The sequence below is a fragment of the Delphinus delphis genome, chromosome 2 (assembly GCF_949987515.2).
Source record: "Delphinus delphis chromosome 2, mDelDel1.2, whole genome shotgun sequence".
Classification (NCBI taxonomy): domain Eukaryota; kingdom Metazoa; phylum Chordata; class Mammalia; order Artiodactyla; family Delphinidae; genus Delphinus; species Delphinus delphis.
In genome coordinates this window covers 67,526,719-67,539,429 of record NC_082684.1, presented here as the reverse complement: position 1 = coordinate 67,539,429, position 12,711 = coordinate 67,526,719, and the positions used below count along the sequence as shown (strand labels likewise).

The 12,711-nt window shown below is 38.0% G+C and overlaps 1 protein-coding gene across 1 annotated transcript in view; it reads right to left on the bottom strand.

Annotated features, from left to right (window-relative positions):
• Positions 1 to 12,711, bottom strand: part of STRN3 (striatin 3) — a 112,273-nt gene that overhangs the window by 95,323 nt on the left and 4,239 nt on the right. The gene's annotated exons all lie outside the window — the stretch shown is intronic.

Here is a 12,711-nt window from a genome sequence, read left to right as displayed (position 1 = left end):
TGGGGTGGGGGGGGGGAAGGGACTTCCCTGGTGGCACAATGGTTAAGTCTCTGAGCTCCCAATGCAGGGGGCCCGGGTTCAATCCCTGGTCAGGGAACTAGATCCCAAATGCATGCCACAACTAAGAGTTCGCATGCCACAACCAAGGAGCCGGTGAGCCACAACTAAGACGTGGCACAACCAAATAAATTTAAAAAAAAAAACTGGGGGGTGAAGTCAGTTATTTTAATATGTATTAAAGGGCAGTATAAATGACATACTGTTACTTTTAAAAGGAAAAAAAACAACTTTTTTCTTTAGAGACTGAATTTAAATAAAAAGAAATTTATACCAGATGCCATATATTTGTTTATACCAGACAGCACAACAGAAGCTAAAGGTCTGACATACCATTGGCTTAGAGAAGGGGACTTAAAAAAAAAACTGAACCTGGTTTACAAAAACTAGTATTTAAGGACACCAGAAACAGTGAAAACAACAGCACAGAACTAAAGGACACTACAAACCAGAAAGATACAGTATGGCTACAGGAATAACTGAAGAAAAGTCAAGGAGCTAAAATTTATGTAAGGCTGGTAAACTGGAAATAAGAATCTAGGGAGAAAGTGACCACAAATGGAAGACATAAGAAATAAAAAATTCTGGAAAGAACTAACAAGACTTGAAGAAAACTAGAGTCCAAAAAGTTCAGCAGAGACAGAATATTATCCTGCAGGTAGCCTCTAAACAAAATGCAACACAAGAATAGTAAATTATTTCTATATAGATATAATTTGAAAAAATGACAATGATGGACATTTGAGACTGAAAGAAGTCTATACAAGAACTCAGAGAATAATAACTGAGAGAACCAATTACAAACAGTTAAAGATTTAAGAAAACAAGCCTGTGGAAAGGCTAAAGATTAAAATTCCAGTCAATGACTTTTAAAAACTAATATTAGGAAGAAGGCCATTCTGGAAAAAATGGAATGAAAATGAGTTTTAAGAAAAGCGGCAAAAAGGGTCACAGCTACCATCCAGCCTTACAGTACTTTACTTTTTTTTCTTTTCTTTTCTTTTTTTTGCGGTATGCGGGCCTCACACTGTTGTGGCCTCTCCCATTGCGGAGCACAGGCTCTGGACGCGCAGGTTCAGCAGCCATGGCTCACGGGCCCAGCTGCTCCGCGGCATGTGGGATCTTCCCGGACCAGGGCACGAACCCGTGTCCTCTGCATCGGCAGGCGGACTCTCACTGCGCCAGCAGGTAAGCCCCCAGTACTTTACTTTTAAATACAGACAGGCAGTCAGTGGTCACCAATATGTTAGGACAGCATGCGGTAAGAAAGAAGGGAAGCAAAAGAAAAACGAGAAATTCAGAGAAAACTGACAATTAAGGGAAAGAAAACTTCAACAACAAATATATATATTAAATAAAAACAATACCATTCTTTTTAAAAATTCAAGTAAGAAAATACATTTACAAATTCAAGATAACAGGATTGAAAAATATAGTTGAAGAAAGTATCTCAGAAAACAGTCCAAAAAGAGAAAATCAGGAAACAGAAGAAAAATTTTAAATCAGTAGGCCCATCATCAACTGAACAAAAAAGTGCCCTAAGGACTCGGGACTACAATAACCCTTCTCAAAAAAGATTAGTACTGCCTCTCCCAAGGAGGTGTTTGGAAATGTCTGGGGACATTTTTAGTTGTCCCCAAAACTAGTGGGTTATTCTGGCATTTAGTACTGGGAGCCAGGGTGCTCAAAGCCCCATAAGCACAATACAGTCAAACACAAAAATGGTACTACCTAAATGCCCACCGTGCCCTCTACTGAGAAATAATGGATTACGGAGAAAAAGAATTCTCTCAATGCCTGATACGATATGCATTTTCATAAAATTTAACAACACCAGTATAAACAAAAGATACCTAGAAAAAAATTCAAATCACATACAAAAAAAAAAAAAGGATCAAGAAACTGAACAGCGGGCTTCCCTGGTGGCGCAGTAGTTAAGAATCCACCTGCCAATGCAGGGGACACGGGTTAGAGCCCTGGTCTGGGAAGATCTCACATGCTGTGGAGCAACTAAGCCCGTGTGCCACAGCTACTGAGCCTGCGCTCTAGAGCCCACGTGCCACAACTACTGAGCCTGCGCCCTAGAGCCCATGTGCCACAACTACTGAAGTCTGTGCGTCTAGAGCCCATGCTCGGCAACAAGGGAAACCACTGCAATGAGAACACAACGAAGAGTAGCCCCTGCTTGCCACAACTAGAGAAAGCCCACACAGAGCAACAAGACCCAATGCAGCCAAAAATAAATAAAGTTATATAATCAAACTCTTCAAAAGCAACATTGAAAGTTCAAAGACAAGAGAAATGTCTTTGAAATGCTGATGGAAACTTATTTCCAGCCAAACTACCAATCAAGTGTGAAAATAAAATACAGATTTTTAAAAAAAAGATACAAGTCCCTAAAATTTACCTCCTATGCAACTTTTCTCAAGAAACAACCAGATAACATATTTCAGCCAAACAAAGGACTAAATATGCCAGGGCAGGAGGCAGAAAGGGAGCCAGTGGGAAAAGAAAGGGGGTGGGGTGGGGGTGCAGGGGATTCCCTTTTTGAAAAGAGTACAGAAGTTACAGAATAATAACTCTGCAACAAGTCTTAAGAACAAGTCTAGATCAGAGCAAGGAGAATGACAGTTCTGAAGTCAAGTTCTCCCCACTCCAATCCCTCCATACAAGAGGCAGAACCAACAACAGATGTGATGTGCTTGAGTTTGAAAACCCCGACAGATTTCTAACACCTTTTGGAAAAACAGCAATAGATACATAGAAAAATAAACAAATAAAAAATGGAGGCAAGTAACTCCAAGAAAAACAAAAAGTTGTGCAGAAAAGGAACAGTATTCACAGTATACTTTTTGACTCACAAATTATATTATACATAAATTATTATACTTGATTCAGAAAAATATTATATACATGGTCACAATAACATAAAAGCTAATGATTTAACTAACTTTATTACCTATACTGAAATATGGTATGGAGATGTAAGAGGTGTGATAAACCGTCACAGCATATATAGGGTAAGGTACTATATCCATGGTTTCAGGCATCCACTGGGGGGTCTGGAATGTATCCCCTGCAGATAAAGGGAGACTACTGTACAGAAAAAGTTCTGAAAAGATATACACCCAAAATGCAGTGCTATTCCTAGAAGATTAAGATTACCAAAAAGGCACTACTTTATTTTTGACATTTCTGTAGCTTAATATTCATACATTACTTTAACAATAACTAAGAATTAAAAGTAATGTAAAGGGCTTCGCTGGTGGCGCAGTGGTTAAGAATCTGCCTGCCAACACAGGGGACATGGGTTCGAGCCCTGGTCTGGGAAGATCTCACATGCCACGGAACAACTAAGCCAGCGTGCCACAACTACTGAGCCCATGTGCCACAACTACTGAAGCCTGTGTGCCTAGAGCCCGTGCTCCGCAACGAGAAGCCACCGCAATGAGAAGCCTACTCGTAGCAATGAAGACCTAACACTGCAATAAATTTAAAAAGTTAAAAAAACACACTAATGTAAAAATTTACAAAATAAATAAAAGCAACTAAATGCAACCGCAAAAAAATTTAAAACATCAAAAAATCTTCATGAGTAAAACACGGTATTTGTAAGTTTTTAAAGAAATCAATTAAAAAAGAAAATGGGGAAAAGATAAACTCATTAAAAATACTAAGTTCAACTTGTTGTTTTATGATAAAGTATTTTTCAACGGTGTCTGCTCATCTGTGTCTCCCTCTCTCTTATATATATGTACATAAAGAAACACTCCAAGGGGCTTCCCTGGTGGCACCGTGGTTAAAGAATCTGCCTGCCAATGCAGGGGACACGGCTTTGAGCCCCGGTCCAGGAAGATCCCACATGGCGTGGAGCAACTAAGCCCACGCACCACAACTACTGAGCTTGCGCTCTAGAGCCCGCAAGCCACACCTACTGAAGCCCGCAGGCCTAGAGCCCGTGCTCTGCAACAAGAGAAGGCGCTGCAATGAGAAGCCCGCGCACCGCGCACTGCAACGAAGAGAAAGCCCGTGCACCGCAACGAAGAGTAGCCCTCACTTGCCGCAACTAGAGAAAGCCCGCACACAGCAACAAAGACCCAATACAGCCATAAATAAAACAAAAAAACAAAAAAACAAAATAAACACTCCATTTCTGAAATATCCATTTCAGTAAAAGAAAATACCTACTTTATGTTTGCTGGGACTTTTATTTTTTTTTTAATAGGGAAAATAGAAAGGTTGCCAATAATCCCATCACCCCAAAATCACAAAGGTATTTTAAAACATTTGTACTGGGTTGTTCAATATAATTTTTAACATAGCTGATTTAGCACATAATATGCAACTCTGCTTTTTAGTTTATCATAAGCATTGCCTGGTCATCAAATATTCTTCATAAAAATCATTCATTACTATTTGAGGGGAAGAAGTAACCTCCACCCCCATGCATTAATCCCAAGCACAGATTCATTTTAACTGCAGTTGTGATCTCTCTTATACTCTATTTCCCACAAGGGGGAGACAGGACTAAGGTATTTTGAATACCTTATAATAAAAACCAGAAAGTTTGGTTTCATTCCAATATCAAATGAGGGGATAAGGGAAGAGTAGTCATTTACTACTGGTGTTATTTCTATCTTGTGGGCTTTTTTCCGTATGGTACTACAAAAATTACAATTCAGTTTCTCATATCTAACAGCTTAATTGAACATCCTCAGCAACTTCACTCATTTAATAAATATTTAGCAAACACCTATTATGTGCCAGACCCTTTACTGTCACACTGGGTATACATTAATTTTTACAAAAAGACAGGTCCCTCCTCTCAAAGAGCTTACAATCAATCTTAAAAGTGTGCATGGGGGGGGTAGACAATTTTTAAAATTACAAGTTACATTAAATATTAAGAAGAAAATGGGGCTTCCCTGGTGGCGCAGTGATTGAGAGCCCACCTGCCGATGCAGGGGACGCGGGTTTGTGCCCCGGTCCAGGAGGATCCCACATGCCGCAGAGCGGCTGGGCCCGTGAGCCATGGCTGCTGAGTCTGCGCGCCCGGAGCCTGTGCTCCGCAACGGGAGAGGCCACAACAGTGAGAGGCCCGCGTACTGCAAAATATAAAGATTCATAATTATATACTTTCTAGAGTCTCGACCCCACCCCCACCCTCTCTTATGAAATATAAGCTTATGGAAGTCTGGTCCACTTTTTTTTTTGGCCACTCCGGGCAGCATGTGGGATCTTAGCTCCCCAACCAGGGAACGAACCCACGTCCCCTGCATTGGAAGCATGGAGTCTTAACCACTGGACTGCCGGGGAAGTCCCTGGTCCACTTTTTAAAGCTCTGGGAAAAAGCAAAAACACAAATGTTAGTTTAGGCCACTCTGACATAGTTTTATTATCTGAGACAACTGTTGGTGGCATATTATCACACCCATCCACTGTTTCTCTATCACTGCCTTTATTCCTCTTCCCATCCACCCCACTCCCCTTGTTTTCTATTTCATCTTTTTCTTTGTTTTGTCTTTCTCACTCCTTTGTTCCTCAAGATTTCAGTAACAGACTTACAGCTTAAATGAAACTGGTTAACTAATGGCTTTCACAGCTAAAACATTGGTGACCCCTAATTCAGACTTGAGTGCAAGCCATGAAATAAAAAAAATTACGAATTTGTATAATGCTTTGTTAACTGCTAATATTATAATCCTACAAAACAAAAAAGCAATATAATAGAGTTTATTTTTGGCAGAAGGCTGGTTGGTTGCTCACACATTTAAGAACACAGTTACAAATGTTTTCTGAAACTTTAACACAACCATTCAGCAATAGTGGAGTAATTAAATCAACTATGGCGTGTATACAAAGTAGAATACTACTACTATGCAGCTGTTATAAAAGTGAGAATGTTCTCTACTGACAGACTCAGAATAATCTCCAAAAAATGTTAAATGAAAAAGCAAAGTGAAAAATAGGTATATAGTTTACGAACTGTTGTATCAGAAAGGAAAGAAAATCAACATACATATTTGCTTACATCTATTTGCATAAAGAAACACTGGAGGGATACATATGGTACTACTAATAAAAGTGGTTACTAATGTAGGACACTAAGGGTAGACAGGCTCATGGTAAGTACAAGACTTAATTCTGAACCATGCATTAACTATTCAAAAAATAAAATTAAGAGTCTGAAAATGTTTTAATTAGAATTTTTAAAACTCTTTTACAAAATCTATCTAAACATGATCCAAAATTTCACTACACATTTATAATTACTTCACTTATATATAGCCTTTTAAATCTTGTGACACTGACCCTATTCATTTGTTTACAATTCTTTACCCCCGAGGTGGTCCCAATGAACACCAGGTACCAGTATTACCTTAAAATGGCATAAGGTATCAGACAAAAGCAACTCGGCAGCACGCGGCTTCACTACCTATTTACTGTTTTATGTTGAACAAGTTATTTAAACTCTTGCCCATGTTTCCTTCTCTCTAAAATGGAAATACTTGTTATCTATGATTTAGGGATGGTATACAAATTAGAATGATTCCAAACATACAGAAAGCACTCATTAAATGTTAACAGGTACTATTATTAATAGTTCTTTCTATGGACATATAATGCTTTCATCTATGTAATCAAACACCACAGGGTGTTTCAACTGAATCCAACAAAAATTCGCAGCATATTCAAAACCAGCAAGTTCATGTTAACAAGTAGCTTTAATTTACTGGAAAGCAGAAAATGAAAATAAAAAAGTGCAACGATGTAATCATACACAGTGCAAGCCATTGTGAGTGCAGAGAAGGGGTGATAATATTGCTCAAGTTTAACGTATCAATAGAAGGAATGACAATGTTAAAGGGAAAGGGGATAGAGAGCTGGATGACACCAAATCGTTAAGAGACTTTGATCATTCAGGTTCCCAAACCTGGCTGCTTATCAGAATCACCAGCTATACATTTTAAAAACACAGATCCTACCTCAAACTACTGAATCACAATGACCAAGGACAGAATGTGGGAATCTGTATTATTAAAGATCCCAGGTTACTAGGTTTTGGAACCACCACAGATCTCACCCTCTTACAGTTAGAGACTTTACAAGTATCTCCAGATAAAATAAATTTAATCATTGCCTTTGGTAGCTTCACTGGAAGGACAGCTAAAGGCAAGTTGATATTATAATTACTCATTCCTTTAAGTCATTAAAGTACTTTTTAAGGTAAATATGTGTTTTAAGTAATAATATGACTGCCATTTACCCAACAATTACTCATAAATGACTGGAAACAAGACCCAACACCATTCCATCCCAAAGCAAAGTAAATGTCAAGAGGGAGGTGATACAGAGAATTTAATTTTAAAAAGGGCAAAAGCTCTGAACAGAACCTCACCAAAGAAGACATACAGATGGCAAATAAAGTGCTCAACACTGTTATGTCATTAGGGAATAGCAAATTAAAACGATGTATCACTACACACCTATTAGAATGGCTAAAATCCAAAACACTGACATCAAATGCTGACAAAATATAGAACAACAAGAACTGTCAATCAACACTGGTGGGAATGCAAAAAAGGTACACAGCCACTCTGGAAAACTGTTCGGCAGTTTTTTAAAAAAACTAAACATACTCTCATCATACAATCCAGTATTCAAACTCCTAAATTACTTGAAAACATACATCCACACAAAAACCTGCACATCGACATTTACTCATAATTGCCAAAACTTGGAAGCACTGAAGATGTCCTTCAACAGGTGAGCGGACAAATAAACTGTGGTACATATGTACAATGGAATATTATTCAGCACTAAAAAGATCAATCAAGCCACAAAAAGACATTTAAGGAGGAACCTTAAATGAACACTACCAAGTCAAAGAAGCCGTCTGAAAAAGCTATGCACGGTATGATTCCAATTACGTGACATTTTGGAAAAAGCAGAACTATGGAAGACAGTAAAAAGAGCACTAGTTGGGACTTCCCTGGTGGTCCAGTGGCTGAGGTTCCGTGCTTCCACTGCAGGGGGCGCGGGTTCAATCCCTGGTTGGGGAACTGGGATCCCACATGCCATGCAGCGCAGCCAAAAACAAACAAAAAAGCAAAAACAAAACAAAAAAGCAAAGCAACAAAAAAAAGAGCAGTAGCTGCCATGGGTTTGCGTGAGGGAGGAAGGAACAGGTGGAGCATACGGGATATTTAGGGCCGTGAAAGCATTATTTACTATAAAGGTGGATGCATGTCATTATGTATTTGTCAAATCCCAAAGAATATACAAGACAGAGAGTGAACCCTAATGTAAACCACGGACTTTGGTTGATAATAATGGGTCAGTGTTGGTTCATTAACTGTAACAAATGTACCACAGTAGTGGAGCTATTGATGTTGGGGGAGGTTTTGATGGGGGAGGAGTTATGTGGGAACTGTCTGTACTTTCAGCTAAATTTTGCTATAAACCTAAACCTGCTCTAAAAAATAAAGTCTATGACAGAGAAAACACAACTTGGAAAAAAAAATCAAAGGAAAGGTATTTTGTAAAAAAAAATTTTTAGTAATATATTTCAAAGTTGACAAAAAAGTAACGGTGGCCCTGGAACCCTCCTGTATTGCTGGTGGGAAAGTAAAATGGTGTAGTCACTTTGGAAAACACTTCAGCAGGTTCCTGAAAAAGTTGAACATGACCTGGCAATTCCATTCCTACGTATATACCTAGGATAATTGAAAACATATGTTCACACAAAAACTTGTGCAGAAATGTTAATAACAGCATTTTTCATAATAGCCAAAAAGTAGAAACACCCAAATATCCACCAACTGATGGACAAAATGTAGTATATCCATACAACAGAATATTATTCGGCCATAGTAAGGAATAAAGTACCGTTACATGCTACACATGGATGGACCTTGAAAACATCACCTTAAGTGAAAAAAGCCATTCACAAAAAGCCACATATTGTATGATTCCGTTTATATGAAATGTTCAGAATATTCTTGATATTTTATGATAGAAAGACTATTCTTTCTATCATAGAGACAGAAATTAGTGATTGCCAAGGAAAAGGGGGAATTGGGACTAACTACTAAGAGGTTAAACTGGGTTCATTTGTAGGTGATGAAAATGCTTCCAAATTAGACAGCGATGATGACGATACAACACAGTAATATACTAAAAACCAGAGAAATGTACAGTCAACCTTCTGTATCCACAAGGTTCTGCATCCATAGATTTAACCAACTGTGCATCAAATACAGTCAGGAAAAAAAAATTCCAGGAAGTTCCAAAAACCAAAACTTAAATTTGCAACTGCAGGCAACTATTTACATTGTATTTACAACTATTTACTTTGTATTAGGTATTATAAGTAATCTAGAGAAGATTTAAAGTGTACGGAATAAAGTGCATGGTTTATACGCAAATACTAAACCATTTTATATTAGGGACTTCAGATCCAGGGATAGAGGGGAGAGCAGGGTGGGGGAGTCCTGGAACCAATCACTCCACAGATACTGAGGGATGACTGTACACTTTACAGGGGTGAATTTTATGTTACGTGAATTATATCTCAATTTCTGAAGTTTTTTAAAAACTAAGGGTGGCCCTAATGGATGAATGTTCCTGAACACTAACATCAACAGCTGCTAACATCAGGAAAGACAACGAACTGTTTTGTGCCTTCTGATGGAAGACCTCATCACCACCTGTGAAGTAGTCTCGTCCCCCACTACCACCCCAAAAAAGAAAATAAACCAATATGTAGCAAGACCCTGTATCCGACTAACCAAGTTACAGGGAAAGCAAACAGGACAACAGATAAACTGTATCTGATAAACTGTATCAGAGATGCACTGAGCAAAACACAGACTCTGGGAACCTTTATAGGACCAAAGATCTGATTTCTTCAACAAAAAATGGCAAAGAAAAGGAAAGAAAGATGGAGGGGGTTCCAAAAGCAATGTGTTATTTAGATCCTGATTCAAACAAACTCTTCAAAGATAACTGAGAAAACTGGAAATTCAAACAGCGTGTATCTGATAATATCAATAAATTAAGGAATTATTCATTTTCTTAATTTGGTATGCAACTACAACTGTTGTCTTTTGAAAGTCCTTATCTTTTAGATATATACTGAAACATTCATGGATGAAATTGTATGTTTCTGGGATTAGCTTCAAAATAATTTGGGACAGGGAAGGAGTGGACAGAAGTATAAGTAAAATAAGATTGGTCATGAGTTGTTACTGAGTGATGAGTGACAAGTTTATGGGAGGTCACAGATCGCTATATTATTCTTTAATATGTTTAAAACTCTCCATAATAAAAATTAAAGGGTATATGTAATACAATCATATAATACATCCTTTACAATATGAAGGATAAACTCTTAAGAGAGGAGCATGTATGGAGGGAAACCGTTAAGATTCCTCCAGAGAAATCAGGCAGGAGGAACACGCTGAACTAAAACAGTTGTAGTAAAGAAATTTAAAGCACAGATTAAATCAGTGTTACTTCCTTAGGTCAGTGGTTAGGCTTCAAGTATATTCGAAGCCAAAAAATTGTTTTTTAACTAGAAAAGGCTCCAAAGTTTTTATGCAAAGAAGACTATATTTCCAAAAAATTAATAATCACGGAATTAAAATATATTTTAGGATACTGAGGCTATCTATATTAGATAGCCCACTGAATCACTAAAGTCCAGCTCACACTTCCAACAAAGTTCTTTCCTGCTTTAGAACTTATTTTAATGCTGTTCCTTTCCACTGAAAAACCTATGGTTAGGTAGTCACACTTCAGATCTCAAAGTATACTTATCCTCCTAAGGGTTTCACAAAAATTAAATGCGTTAAGATATGTATTAACAACTTAAAATAATTCTTGGCATATAGGAACTGCTCAATAATTGCTTAGCTATTTACCTGAAAGCTCACTATCTACACAGGTTTTCCACCACCATTTATTTTCTCAGCATCCGGTTAATTTCTGATTTATCACATTTTATTATTTCTCAAGTACTGCACCAACAGTAAGGTCCTTGCTTCACATATCATTATATACCCAGTATGTAGCACAAAATAACACTGAAATATATTCACTGAATAATCATACTAGAATCAATAAGACCCAAAGACTCAACATTTTTAGAAGGACCCATTGATCTCTTTAGCATCTGCCAATGGGAAGGATGATGATAAACATTAACAATAACAGGGGGACTTCCCTGGTAGCACAGTGGTTAAGAATCCGCCTGCCAACGTAGGGGACATGGGTTAAAGCCCTGGTCTGGGAAGATCCCACGTGCTGCGGAGCAGCTAAGCCTGTGGGCCACAACTACTGAACCTGTGCTCTAGAGCCCACAAACCACAACTGCTGAGCCCGCGTGCCACAACTACTGAAGCCTGCACACCTGAGCCTGTGCTCCACCACAAGAGAAGCCACTGCAGTGAGAAGGCTGCGCACTGCATCAAAGAGTAGCCGCTGCTCGCCTCAACTAGAGAAAGCCTGCACGCAGCAACGAAGACCCAACACAGCCAAAAATAAATAAATAAAATAAATTTATTTAAAAAAAAACAGTAACAGGGAATAAAGGAGAATAAACAAGTTAAGTGCCTTTTCTGGGGGAAAGAGGCAGGCATTTGAGATGAACTGAATAATGGATATATTGAATTCGAAGTAGAAAATTTAAACAGGAAGTTAGAAATACGTCTGAGACATCTGAAAGTCAAAAATACAGTAGTGACTAAGAACATGGTCTCTAGAGTCAGTCTGCCTAGGTTTAAATCCCAGCTCTGCTACTCCTAGTTATAGGATCTTAGATCTTAGGCAGATTACTTAACCTCTGGGCCCCAATACTCTAGTGTCAAAAAACAAAACAAACAAACAAAAAAAACCCACCACCAACCAAAGAAACCAATTGTGCTCACCTCATTGGGTTTTTTTAGGATTAAAGGACTAAATACTGAAGCATCGGAATAACAGCAAAAAACAAAAACAAAAAACACAGTATATTTCGAAATTTACAGTGAAAACAAAAAGAACCAGAACCCCAAGTAACGATAACTGAGACCAAAGGAGAGGAAATATATGAAAAGTGATAAGTGGACCAAAGGGAAAATAAGAAATTACAGAATATAGGCCAAAAAAAAGGATTTTGAGGAAGAAACTCTCAAAAGCAGAAAGTGTTGGTTAAGTGCATATAATCTGTAAGAAGGCCTCAAGATTTGGCAATTTGAAGGTCAATCACCAACAGAAAGAAGTGTTCTACAAAGTGTTTAGATAGGTATAAGGAGAGAGAGCAAAAAAAGACTATACAGCAGGATCAAGGGGTAAATGGAGAAAAGAAATCTAGATTAGGGGTCCCTAGACTTTCTGTTTCCAAGGACTTCAAAAAAGAAACAGGGAGAATATGACATAAGATTGTGGACTCAATGCTATCAAATAAAAATTTTTTTACTCTACTGCCACCACCATTTGAAAAAGGAAAACTGCATAACAGCAAGTCTTTATGAAGGCTAAAACTCTCGGAATAAAAGGAACACCTTTATGAAAAATCTCTATACTGTTCTTATTTTTTATAATTTCATAGTAGATTTATAAAAATCTTGTAATAGAAAAGGAACACGGATTTGCAAATCATTATTCTAGACT